The 14,043-nt window shown below is 36.1% G+C and overlaps 1 protein-coding gene across 17 annotated transcripts in view; it reads right to left on the bottom strand.

Annotated features, from left to right (window-relative positions):
- LOC101258972 (F-box/FBD/LRR-repeat protein At1g13570) overlaps positions 1-14,043 on the bottom strand; it is a 31,201-nt gene that overhangs the window by 4,444 nt on the left and 12,714 nt on the right. For 4 of the 17 annotated variants that reach the window (XM_010325352.3, XM_010325353.3, XM_010325354.3 and 1 more), the window contains 4 exons: positions 13,166-13,262; positions 11,855-11,932; positions 4,876-4,996; positions 101-184 (listed from right to left, as the gene is read on the bottom strand). The gene's annotated coding sequence lies outside the window, so the exon portion shown is untranslated. Of the gene's footprint in view, positions 1-100; positions 188-4,875; positions 4,997-11,854; positions 11,933-13,165; positions 13,263-14,043 lie in introns of all 17 variants that reach the window. The other 13 variants (XM_026032117.2, XM_069287119.1, XM_010325357.3 and 10 more) reach the window with 7 other exon arrangements.

Raw genomic sequence — 14,043 nt, 5'->3', positions numbered from 1 at the left:
TCCTAGATGGTAAAGTATTTGAAACAAGGACTAAACTAGCTCTTATAAGGAATTCTAATTAGACAGGTATCTTACTTATTGCTAGGTGATGCCAACGTACCTTGGAAGTGCCTTATGTTCAAGAACGGTGCAAGGCCCCGAAGCAAAGTTCACCAAGTGGCTTCGACTCAAGAGAAACTGATGACTGCTGATACATTGAGTAAGTAAGCATTTGGATTTAGAGAAATATGAAAATCTTTGAGCAGAAAAGCAGAGAACAGGGAAGTCTAGCCAGAGAAATTTCTATTGTTTGTTGTTTCATATATAAATAAATTAAAATTAAAAAAGACCCAACAAAATAAAACTTCAATAGTCACTCCTTTTACTGCTGATGAATAATCAAAATGCTCAAATATTGATCTGACCAAATTCAATATCTCCAACATAATCTGCTGTAAGAATAATGGAAACATAACTTGATATTACAGCCTATTTTTCACAAACTAAGATAGGAACATTCAATTAAGAACATTCATACTAAATGAGTGATATTTCATTATTTGGGCGACTGAAAACCCCCAAGTGTTTGCACTTATCAAATCAAGTAGTTTATTGAACAAACAGATACAAACAAATATCTTATTTTTTGAGAAGGTAAAAATAATAATAAGATATTTGTTTGTATCTGTTTGTTCAATAAACTTCTTGATTTCATAAGTGCAAACACTTTGGAGCTTTCATAAAATATCTTATGTGCATAAAATTTAAGATGAAAAACTCAATATGTGAACCCATTCAAGATTAATCAAATCTCACAAAATGGACAAAACAAAAAAAACATGAAGACTTTATCACTACAAAGCAAGAATATTGGATAACAGAGATACAATTTTTTAATTAAAGTAATTATCGTATGTTTACGAATATTGAAAAATGTGTATTAGAGAAAACACAATATTGTAGTAGCAAAAATATTATACAAAGCACTATAAAAAAGATAAAATAAAAACAACAATCAGTAGTGTATGATTGGCAGCCTAAGTTCTGTTCTAGTTGTATGAAGTTTGGCCGTGAGCTTCCCGCAATGTTGGACAAGACTGATGGGGGTGTGATGGAAGTAATGCAGGGTCAAGCTACCAAAGATGAGACAAAGATTGTTAAGACTAAAATTCCAATGGTAGAAGAGACAAAGAATGAGGACGACGTTCCAAGGGAACCAGAACTAGTGGCATCATCTGGTTGCTTGATACGATTGAATATACCAGTCCTAAATAGCTTCCAAAGTCTAACCATGGAGGCATCCACAAGTACAGGTGACCCCATGGGTCTTCACCACCATGAGATTAGTTACGTGGAATGTTAGAGTGCTGAATCAGCCCTGCAAACAGAAAGAGGAGGCTCTTTCTTAATAATAATAAGGTGGATGTGTTGGGACTCATTGAAACTAGAGTAAAGGAGAACAAGGCTCAAAACATTATATATAAGTTAGGAGTTGACTGGATTGCAACTATCCAATGGGAAGGAATGGTAGAATCTGGTTACTGTGGAAGAATTCGGTCCAAATACATATAGAGAAGCTAAGCGAGAAATTCATCCACCGTACACTCAGTGACCGTACAAGTGACTTTAAGAGTAAGCTCACAGTTGTGTATGCCAAGAATGACAGTCCTACAAGAGCTCAACTTTGGTTAGAGTTCATTGGAATACGGAGACTAACTCATGAGTGCTGGATTATAGCAGGAGACTTCAACAATGTCCTCTCATCAGAAGATAGATTGGGATCCCATGTGTTGCCAGGTGAAACTCAAGACTTTCAGGCTCCATAGACACTTTGGGACTTACAGCACTGAAAGTCATAGGGTGCAATTATACTTCCAGTAATAAACAACAGGGTAGTAGCAGAGTTTACTCTAAAATAGATTGATGATTTGGCAATTTCCCCTGGATGACAGCTTATAGTCATGTGGCTGACTACCTAGGCTCTGGTATATCTGATCATCCCCTAAATCATCCAGATTTTGTAGACTAGTTGATGAAGATTGGCATAAGCAGGTAAGGGAACAGTAATGGAACCATTGTGGCAAAAACTGAAACACGTGAAGATTGGAATAAAGGATCTAAATACTTACATGGAATCTTATGGTCAGAAATTGTTGCATGCAAGACAGGAGTTAGAAATCACTAAGAGCAGCTTAGTTACAAATCCTTTGTGTCCAAGGCTAATTGAAAAGGAGAAACACCTATTGGGAGAACTAAGGAAATGGAGTGATGTTGAGACTCTAGTGTTGCAACAAAAATCTAGAGTGACCTGAATTGAAAGCGGAGATGCTAATATAAAGTTTATTCATGCACAGGTGAAGATCAGGGAAAGTAAAAATTCTATTACAAAGGTGCATGATCCTCAGCTGGTGGAAGCTGAATTTATTAGATTCTAGTCAGAACTAATGGGAGCTCGAGCTGAAAATCTACCAAGCCCTAATGCTGTTTTCATTAGAGAGGGGCCTTGCCTAACATATGAACAGAAATGTAGGCTGGTGATCCCTGTAACTGAAGAAGAGATCATGCTTGCTATCAAAAGTATGCCAGCTGATAAGTCTCCTGGGATTGATAAATTTCCAATAGAATTTTTTGTGAAGAATTGGACAATAGTCAAATCAGATGTGGTTAAGGCTATCCTGGAATTTTTCCACACAGGTAAAATGCTCAAAGCCTTTAGTTGTTCTGCAGTTACTCTTATCCCTGTAGTCCCTAATCCCGTCCAGGTAAAAAACTGCAGACCTATAGCTTGTTGCACCACATTCTATAAGATCATTAAAAAATCTTAACGAACAGAATGAAGCTAGTGATTGACCATATTGTTAGTCCTGCACAGTCTGCTTTCATATAGGAAAGAGTTTTATAGATAATGCGCTCATCAGTCATGAAATCCTAACGTGGTCACTAGGAAAGGGCTATCTCCTCGTGTTATGAAGGTAGACCTATCGATAGAATGGTGCTTCTTGAAATCAGTCTTGGCAGAGTTGGGGTTTCTCTACTTAATGATAAAGTGGGTGATGGCATATGTTACCTCAGTATCATACTCTTTTTTGTTGTTTGGAGGACTCACAACACCCTTTGAGGGGAAGAAAGGTATAAGGCAAGGGGACCCTATATCTCCTTACCTTTTTGTGCTTGCTATGGGATACCTCCAAAGAGAACTCACTCAATTGGATAAGAGAACTAACGACCTTCAGGTGTAAAAGGATGAGTGTCACTCACGTTTGTTTTGCAGATGACTCACTGCTCTTCTGCAAGGCTGAGGTGTAGTCTACTTAGATGTTACATGATGCTTTCATCAGGTTTTCTAATGCTTCAAGGCTGCAGGCTAACAGAGATAAGAGTTGTATATATATGCCTAGGGTGGAACCTAGGCTGAGAAAGGAGATCCTAACTATCTTGGTTATCAAGAAGGTTAGTTTACCATTTTGGGGGTTCCTATATCCTCCAAGAAAATGACTGTGGGACAGTGCTTACCAATAGTTGAAAAGATACTGCAAAAATTAGGTGCAGGTCAGCTAATTTGTTGTCCTATGCTGAAGGACCCAACTAATTAAATCAGTGATATTTGGCATTCAAACATATTGGGGCCAGATCTTTTTGTTGCCTCAAAAAGAATATTGAAAATGATAGTATCTGTAGAACCTACTTGTGGACAGCTAAAACTCTGAGTTCCAAGAAAGCTTTAATATCCTGGGCAAAGCTGTGTACTTCTCAAGCTGCTGGTGGCCGAACTTAATAAATATGACACTTGGAATCAAGCAGCCATCCTAAAGCTATTGTGGGCAGCAACAAAAGAGAAGGAAAGCTTGTGGATACAATTGTTGCAGGTCTATTATATGAAAGGGAAATCTGTTAAAGTATGTTGTATCTCAATGAATGCTACTTGGGTGTTTGAGAAAGATTGTTACACAACAATTACAAGGTGATCTAGGGAGCAGGTTAGCACTGATGGTCCATAATGGTAAATTCTCTATTAAAAAAATGTACGTTAGCCTACTTCCTATTTACAAGAAGGTGCCATGGAAGAGTATTGTTTTGCATCCCATCATCCATCCAAGATTTAAATTCACATGTTGGCTAGCTGCTTGACAAAGATTCACTACAGCTGACAGACTACTGAAGGTTGGAGTCCAAGTTCCCCTAGAGTGCAGCTTCTATAACAATGCAATGGAGACTGTAGAGCATTTGTTCTCTGATTGCTCTGTCACTAAGGCTTTCTGGACAAGAACACTGATTTGGTTAGGCTATTCTAGAAGAATTGGTGACTGGAAAAATGAACTACAATGGGTCAACACTCAGGTTAAAGGTACATCTGAAAAGCGTCCTCTAGTTAGTTGTGTTTTCGCTACACTGGTTGCATTACTATGGAGGGAAAGGAATAAAATCAGGTTTGAACAGGGCCAGCTTCACGTGGACAAGTTGGGCAGGGAAATTTCATATCATCTTCATGTGAGAGCTCAAGGTCTTCCAAGTTGGAAGGCTGCTCTTACTTTGATAGCTGGAGTTCCATCAAGTCAGGCAGACATTGTCCATTTGAATGTTAAGGTAGTCATTGAATAGTTTGAGATAGATTTGATTGTAAGCCTATTATAGTGCCTTCTGTTAGTAGGAAATGAATAGACGGTGTGGCTGTCAGAGTTATGAGAAATAGGTGGTCTGCACCTATTTAGTTTTGTAGTGATTCACTTGGGTTTTGAAATGAAACTATTTCGTTCACCAAAAAAAAAAAAGATAAAATAAAAGCAACAAGGAAAAATAGGTTTATATGGCAATTTTAGGCTCATACTTCTTTTAAAAATAAGCAAAAAAGATTTGGCATTTTTCCACTTTAATTATGTGAAGAAACCTATATAATACCTGGAAATATTTAGGCATCAACAGTGGAAGGCCATTCCAGTTCGGTATGATCGTAAGCTTCCTCAATCGTCACCTGAGTTTTGTTCTTGTGCTTCCTCAGGAAGTCGTCACCATGTGTGTGCTGATAGAGAAAAGGGGTAAGATATAATTTTTATTCCTTGTTAGGAATATCTGCGGAAGGGAAAAGTTTTGGGTGCCAAGGAGAAGGATCACTAGCGGAGAACAACAGCTACGACCCAATTTTTCTTACAATAACTTACAACTTTTACCCAAAAATATAAATCCTTTCAATTTTCAACCTAATAATTAATTCAATTTTTGGTACATGCGGAATTAGTCAATACTCTAAGTGGGTTTTTGATTTTACCCAAAAATATAAATCCTTTCAATTTTCAACCTAACAATTAATTCAATTTTTGGCACATGCGGAATTAGTCAATACTCTTAAGTGGGTTTTTGACCCTTCCATCTTGCAATTAGTGCTTGGCCAATCTATTTTTCATAAGCTCAAAAGTAGCTTTTCCCCAAGAAAAAAAAATTAAAAGATATTTTTGAGAAATATACACCTCGAAGCACTTTGAAATAGCTTGGCCAATCACTAATAAGAAGTTACTCAAAAGTTCTTTCAAAATTTATTGGTCAAACACAAACTGTTTCTCATCAATACTTTTTTTATTGAGAAGGTAACAACTTGTATTCTATTCCAAAACAAAAAACGAGAACCTGCCACAACAAGTTACAGGTTCCTAATTACAATTGTAGAGATTACTAGGAAGATCTTTAATCCTATAGCAAAATTTACAAGGAACCTAAAACATCTTTGAGTGATTCTAGATCTACCATGTACTCCTGTTTACACCAAAAAAGAAACAAAACTAAGCAGTTCATCTTAATCTTCTGGATGGAATTGCTCTTGTTTTGGAAGCATCTGAGGTTTCTTTCTTTCCACACTGACCACCAGATGCAAGCCGAAATGATTTTTCATCTTTCTTTATGCCCGATAATGCTTGTGTACCTGCTCCATAACTTCAAAGTGTGCATAACTTTCCTAGGCATAACCCATTTCATGTCCTTTTGATTGATAAAGACATTCCACAAAATGTTGGTTATTGTATGGTGAAGGAAGAGATGGTTGACAGTCTTTACTTTTTCTTCACCACATAGTAGGCACCTAGGACTCATTGAATTTTTCTTTTCATAAGATTTTCCTGGGTCAAAACTGTCTGCTTAGCAACGAGCCAAGTAAAACACACACTTTGTAGGGGATTTTAGTTTTCTATATAAACTTCCATGGCCACCCATTCCTCTGACTGTTACAAGGATTAAATTTTTTGTACGCTCTTCTAACACTGAAACTGTCCCGATTGTGATCCTGCCATCACAAACTATCTTGTGCATGAATAGTTCCTTTGAATTGCCCCAAGACCTTGTAAAATCCACCACCCTTTGGATCTTCCAGTCATTTAGAGGTCTTCTAAAGCACAGACTCAATCTTTGGTTTGACCACATCTCTACTACAGTGGCCCTTTGCTGCTGGTTTAGGGTGAAAAAACTCGGGAACAAGGTTTTTAAAGATCCTCGTTCTAGCCAACTATCTTCCAAAAAAAGAGGTTTTCTACCATTCCCCAATTTAATACTGCAATTTTCTCTGAGCTTTGGCCAATGGTTTCCGATGGCTCTCCAATGGCTTGATCCATAAGTGCTAGTGACCGTTTTATTATCCAGAGATCCTCCATTTCATATTTGGCTGTATTACATCTTTCCACAGAGCTTGCTTACTGGAAGCAATCTCCATAGCCACTTTATCATAAGACACTGATTTTGAATTTTTAAATTCCGTATCCCCATCCCCCCTGCCTGTTTACTCTCAATCAGAGTATCCCACTTCACCAAGTGGAATTTCTTGGTTTCACTGTTTCCTTCCCACAGGAAATTCCTCCACAAAAAGCAGCAAACCTGTCAATAACGACATCAGGCATAGGGAAAAGTAATATCATATATGTAGGCATAAAGTCCAAAATACTATTGATGAGTGTTAATCTTCCTCCTAAAGAAAAGGCACTGGCTCTTCCAATTCACCAACCTTTTTTCACATTTTACAATCACCCCATTCCAAATGCCTAAAGATTTGCTTTTGGCTCCCAAGGGCATCCCCAAGTATGTAGTCGGTAGATATCCTGTCCTTCCGCCCAAGATCCCTTAAAATCTTGAGTTGGTTCTTGTTAGCATCACAGAAGACAACAGTGTCATCTGCATATTGTAAGTAAGTAATCTCTAGATCAGCCCCCACTCTACTGGAAACCCTAAAACCTCTCAATCGCGCCTTTTCTCGAGCGATTTTCAAAATATCATTTAGCCCCTCCATTGCAATAATAAAAAGACATTTCAAAATAAGCTCATTTTAGAAGTTTGGCCAAATATGCTATAAGCCCCGTTTTAGTTATCTAGAGATCCTCCATTTCATATTTGGCTTGTATTCATTCTTCTTGAGCAAATACGTCGAGATTTTAGCGTTGCTTGATAGAAGCCATGGGGCCACTATTGATCCTTCTGATTCCGAAGAGGCAACGGAGTTATAATCTCAATGTTCCACTATGACGATATTACAAGACTAAGACACTCTTTGGATTAAAGGATGAACTAATTGGGGGAGAATATATTATGCACTTAATTGACAAGATGTTTGTTGAGCAATTAGAAATTGTTTTTTTGCTAGATTTAGAACAACAAATCAATAGCTTAATTAGTATAAAATTTGCGAACTCTAAAGAATCTATTAATTGTAGCATGACACTAACCCTTAGAGAAAGTAGTATATTTCAAATACCTTTTATTAGTGCTTTAGTTGTAGGACACTATTTGGACTACTCAAGTCTTAGGGTAAGCAATTTGTCTTTCAACTCTTTAGATAGGAAGAGATGAATTGGGGAAGTGCATTATATATTTTGTAGAGAAAATGGTTTTATACTTCACCAAATTCATAAGCGCCCCTTAAACTTAACTCTAATTTTCATTTTGACACCTCAACTAAGACATGTTCCTATTTGACATTCCATGTTTTATGTATTTGGCCAAGTACACAATCATTTTTTCTCTAAAAACATATATTGAACTTCCTCAATTTCTCTCTCCCAATAAAGAGTTCAAATCACGCCCAAAAACATAAGTTATCACTCATAAAAGGTATTTGGAATTTACTACCATCTAAAAAAAATCACTATTTTTCCTTTTGGGTTAGTGTTATGCTGCAAACTGCACTTATATATGCTATTTACTCTACAACAAAAGAGACATAGTAGCAATAGATTTTCCTTTAGCGGTAATAAATAAGTTAATACCATTGTATCCGAAGTCACCAACGCGTTTGGGCCATTTATATTGAGTAATTATTATAAATACTCATATTTATTATTCCCGCGAAATCCTTTATTTGTTATAATGTCAGTGTTTACAAATTTTAATACTAGTAAAGGTAATTATTTGACATTCTAAATTTAGCAAAAACAACTTTTTATGTATAATTTATTACTCCCTCCGTCCACTTTTATTGTCATGTTGTGCTTTTCAAAAATCAATTTGACTTAATTTCAAAGTTTAATTATATTACATTAATTCGATTTTTTAAACAAAAAATTTAGATATTCAAAATCTATTTGAAAAGTACTATACATTGCAATTTTTTACATATCAATATGATGAAAAAATATATTCTAATATGTTAGTCAAGGTTTTTAAAGTTTGACACTAAAAATGGAAAGTATGACAATTAATAGTGAAAGGGAGTACTTAAAATGAGCAGATTTTATGCGTTGATAATCTTAGTAAAAGCAAACAGAGACTACTTGAATATATCCATTGTTTTTCTTTGTGGGTTTAAGTTCTATGAAATAAAGGGAAACACAATATACAAAATACAAGGTCCGAGGAAGGGTTGTATACTAATGGGTATTCATGTAAAGAATCTATTTCATAAAACAATTTGGGGTTTATCTAATACTTAAGGTCAATTACGTCATATTGATCTTTGATGGTTTCTTGATAGGATTTGAATTGTGTTTTCTTGTATGATGTATTAAAATGATTTTGTTTCACTTGTCACTTCTTTAAGTATTGACACCACTTAAACTTATATGTATGCCACGGTATCTCAAATCAAGTTAAATATCAAGCGCAGTGGTTTGGGCTTGGGACTTCCATATTGGAGGTCTCAAGTTCGAAACCCCTTGGTATCGAAAGTAAAGGATTTGTCTTCTAGATCGAGCTTGTCGCACCATGCTTGCTTAGTGTGGGTTACTTCTCCTATGTGCATCCAAAGGGTATTGGATGCAGGTTTTCCTTGTCATAAAAAAATAGGAATAGTTGATGATACACCTTTATTTCTTATCTAGATAGTTTGGGGATTCCATGCTACATATTGTTATTAATTCTCTGCAAGTTCTTGGTGATTATTGTTATAAGTGCTCCTTTTGTTCTTGTGTTGAATTGACAATGTGAATAGAATTTTTGCACACTAAAAAATGCAATGGAAATGGGATTCCTCCAACAACAATAAAGTCCTAAAGAGAAAAGTTAATCTAAATCATCACCAAATAATTTTGACATTGAAAGAAGAACTAAATAAGGAGATGAATTTTAAATGCATTGAAGTAATTGACAACAAAATATGGTTTCAAAGGAAAGGAGATAAAAATATAAGTTTGGAGAAGGGAGCATATTAAGGGAAAAACCCGACAACAAAAATGGGATTCCTCCTACAATAATGAAGTCATATAGAGAAATTAATTTGAATCCTCTTTTGACAGTGAAGGAGGAATCAAATTAGGAGATTTATTATACCTTACATCCCTTTTCCTTTTACTTCCATTTTTCCTTTTTCCTTTACTTTTTTTTAAAAAATTGGTTAATTGTATTATTCGGCATCAAGGCTATGCTGGCCACCTCCAAAAAGTTTACGGGAAAGGAAAAGAGAGATACTTACAATGAGCCTACAAAATCCACTCTCTGTTCTTTACACCAAAAACCTAGTGAAGTAATAAATTTCCACTTAATCTTCAAAATAGAGGATTTTTTCCCTCAAAATCCTCTGGTTCCTCTCCTTCCAAATGGTCCACCACTCCATCGGATGCAGGTCGGGACTGTCCTCCGCCATCAATTCTGGATTTTGCTTCCTCCTCCTTTAATCCAACAGCTAAGCAAGTCTACAGTATGTTCGAGCATGACCCTGTTGATTCCAACAATAGAAGTGAACATAGCCCAAACTAGTGTTGTTACTTTGCAATGCATGAAAAGGTGTTTGTTGATTTCTAGTGCCTCTAGATGCTAAGATGGACCGCCTTTTTTGCATTGCCTCATGTGTCAAGCATGCTTTCCTAGCTACCAGCCAAGTGAAGCATTTCACTTTATTAGGAGACACACTCTTCCATATAGTATTCCAAGGTATAGTTGACCTGCCTGCAACTACACTCAGTCCCCTCTTATATACCCAGTTAACAGTGAAAAATTAATCATTGTGGTGCCCCTAAATGAGTTTGTTCGAGTCTCTATTAGTGCCTTAGGAAGTTTCCTATTAGGTTTAGAAAATCTGCTACTCATGGTATTTCCCAATCATTTAGGAGTCTTCTGAACGTCAGGTTCCACCCTTGAGGGGACCACATTTCTTGTATACGACATCCAGTATTCAAGCTTATTGAAAACAGTCCAGGGAAAAGGGAATGAAGAGTGCCATGACCTCCCCTACCAAATCTAACTTTAGTGTTAAGCTTGAGAGTCATCAATAGATTCCTGATAGATTTCCAAACCCCAAACCCAAACCTAAAGGTACACTGCCCCTCCGGACCATACTTATGAAGGATAATCTCCTTCCACAAGGACTGATTTGCTTGAGTTAATCTCCATAGCAATTTGATAAGTAAAATCTTATTATGAAGCTTTAGGTTCCTCACTCGACCTCCAAAACTCTTGCTTTGCTAATCTGTGCTCCATTTTACCAGGTTGAAACTTTTCTCAATCTTGCTTCTTTCCACAAGAAATCCAGCCTCAACTTGTCTAAGATTTTCACCACCTCACCAAGGAATGGGAAATAAAGACATTACATATGCTGGCAAAGAATCTAGGACTGCATTGATCAAAACAACTCTACCTCCGAGGGAAATGTATTGTGCTTCCCAAAGAGCTAGTCTTTTTTCTGTTTTCTCTATTACTCCATCCCGTATATTCACAACGTTGTGATTAGCCCCCAAGAGCATTCCCAAATAAATTGTGGGCAACAACTCCTCTACCCTGCACTTCAAAGTATCTGCCAAGAGACTGAGTTTGCTGCACCTCTTTCACTGGAAAAATATTGCTTTTCCTCCGGTTAACCTTCAACCCAGAGCAAGCTTCAAAGATCACCAGTATCAACGTTAGGTAGCAAATTTATTCTTGTTTAGCTTCGTGAAAACCAGTGTCATCCACATATAATAAAAAACATTTTCCTCTTTCCTTTACTCTTTTCCTTCTTTCCAAAACAGTGGCAGTGGTGACTTGCTCGAAATGTATTTGGTAACAAACTATGGTTTTAAACAAGTAATTATACACGCAGGTTTGCGAGAAAAGATAGAGAAAGTAAGTGTCAAACGTTTTATTTTAATACAGTTCAAAAAACCCAAAAAACGTTTTCTTGTACAATTCTATATTCATCCAACATTCAACAAATTAAAGACTTGAATGCAGTTAAATAAGTTACAATACATTTGGTGAAACTGCTGCTATTTGCGTTTGCTTGGGGAAAGCAAGCGCGCAGCTTTAACAATTTGTTAATCCAGAGACTTGGTGAGCTTTTAACATAGCGAAGGAATGAAAAAAAGAAAGAGAGAGAAAAGGTAGTTTTATTGGCCAAAGAGAGATGTCAAGTCACCTTGTCTTTAATGACCTCTCTCTATATTATTAGCACGGTAAAATATAAAACATAAACCTAATGCAAAAATTTAACTGAATTCACCTTCAGAAATCGATATACACAACATCGTTGGAGTTTTCTTTTGTTTGGTGTTAAAAAGGCGCCCTACAGTCCAATTTCCTGTAGAAGTTATTAAAGACAATCTAGACATATGAAATAAATTGTCTTAAATTAAATCTCTATATATATTAAAATCATGCAAAGACAAGGTGATGTTGATAAGTCTCAAATCAACATATATAACAATTGTATTTTTCTATCTCAACAGAGAACCAATACACTCAAGAGTGCTGAGGGGAAGACACAAAAGGCTCAGATATGTAGGATGTTGTACGCTGAGTATATTCATGGTCTTTAGATAGAGAGAAATATGAAAATCTTTGGGGATAAGGCACAACCACCCCTAGACTATGATCGAAATTCTAGAGAAACACCTTCACTAAACTAAAGTCCTATTACCCCTAACTCATTTCTTTTTTGTAATTTTGCACACCTTTTGGCTTACGTGGCACACTCCGTGACTCCATGCAATTGAGGCGTGTGGGAGATATTTGAATGCCATGTAAGCCAAAAAGGTGTACAGAATTACAAATAATGGGTTCAAGGGAGTAATAGGAACTTAATTTAGTTAAGGTGTGTCTCTAGGATTTCGGTCATAGTCTAGGGGGTAATTGTACCTTTTCCCAAATCTTTGAGCAGAAAAGCAGCGAATGGGGAGGTCTGGCCAGAAAAATTGCTACTGTTTTTGTTTCACAACTTAAATTCTAGTTATTTTAGCTCTGCAGAGCACACTTTTCCTGAGTTTAAAGCTTAGGATAGCAGTGTGTGTCCTTTCCGCTATGATGTTGTAAATGCTTCACATTTGATAACTAATACAAAGTTCAGTTACCAAAACAATAATAAATCAAAGAGGGGAAAAAAGTTGAACAAAAAAAACTTAGACGAATCAAATGTGAAGTATCATACCGCCCATAGGCTTTACACCAGAGGTTTCCTATAGATGGTTGATTTGCTCTTCTCTACAGTTTCTTATCTATAACAACGTAAAGTGAACGAAAAGAAATCAAAATGATCAAGTAACTCTAAAATGACATGTGAGAATCATATTAACACAAGAATAACTCGAATTTTTTCTTTTTCTAATTTTTCTCTATCTCTGTTACTTCAACTACAGAGTATACAATCACAAACACTTCTTAGTCTGTTTGGAGACATCTGGTTAGAACTCCAAAGTGTGTGCACTTTCCAAAACAAATAGAATTTATTGAACAAACAGATACAAGCAAATCACAAGTTAATGTAGCAATTCTACGCTTATGTAGCAAAAAAGATGTGAAGAAAGCTCTAAAGTACCTGGAAATAATTAGGCCATTTCAGATCGGTACCATCGTAAGCTTCCTCCGTCATCATCCTTCGTCGCTTGTCGGAGAAATAGGCAGGTTAGCCGCACCTAATGTGCCCCCAAAAGAAAAAGGGGCAAGAGGAAAAAATTATTCATGTGAAAAAAGGGAAATATAAAACATTTTTACCTTTTTTTGAATTGACCTAATATTTACTGAACTAAAAAAAAAATTTAAAAGGTCTAGTCGCAAAAAATTATCTCAATCGTTTTTTACCCCTTTCATTTAAAAAAAATAGTTGGGTGTGAATAAACTGAAAATAGTTAGAAATTCTTTAGCTACTCAAATTAGACTGTTGTAACAATCATTCTAAGTTCATTACTTGAATTAATTGAGTTGGAAACGTGTGAATAAAGTCACATTTTTGCTAGTTCGTTATTAGGATTTAGGAGTAGTTCCTATGAAGGATCAGACTAATGACATATACAATGCTTGAATTTTCTATGTAAATGGTGCGTAGTTATTTCTCATTCTTCAGAGACTGAGTGTAATAAGAGTATTCGCCGACAGAAGGATCAGCCTAAAAGGATCATCTCATGGCAGTTGAAAACGAATTAAATGAGATGTTGATATCAATCATCTCGTGGTTATTGAAAATGAATAAAATCAGATGTTGAAATCATTGGCATGTGTTAGTGTTTAATGTTGTTTGATGCGACATTGCTTTTAGTATAGAGTATGGATTCCTTTTACTGTATGAAGATATCTTCCCTGATCAATTACTCAACAATCTGAGGTTTGGTATGCCAATGCCACTCATTCAAACTGACAAGTCCAATTACAAGCAATTCAACCAAATACCAGAAACAGTGGACTTTCTCATGAACAAAA

The sequence above is a fragment of the Solanum lycopersicum genome, chromosome 7 (genome assembly GCF_036512215.1).
Source record: "Solanum lycopersicum chromosome 7, SLM_r2.1".
Taxonomy (NCBI): domain Eukaryota; kingdom Viridiplantae; phylum Streptophyta; class Magnoliopsida; order Solanales; family Solanaceae; genus Solanum; species Solanum lycopersicum.
The sequence above is the reverse complement of the archived record's forward strand: the minus strand, read 5'-3'. Positions and strand labels throughout refer to the sequence as shown.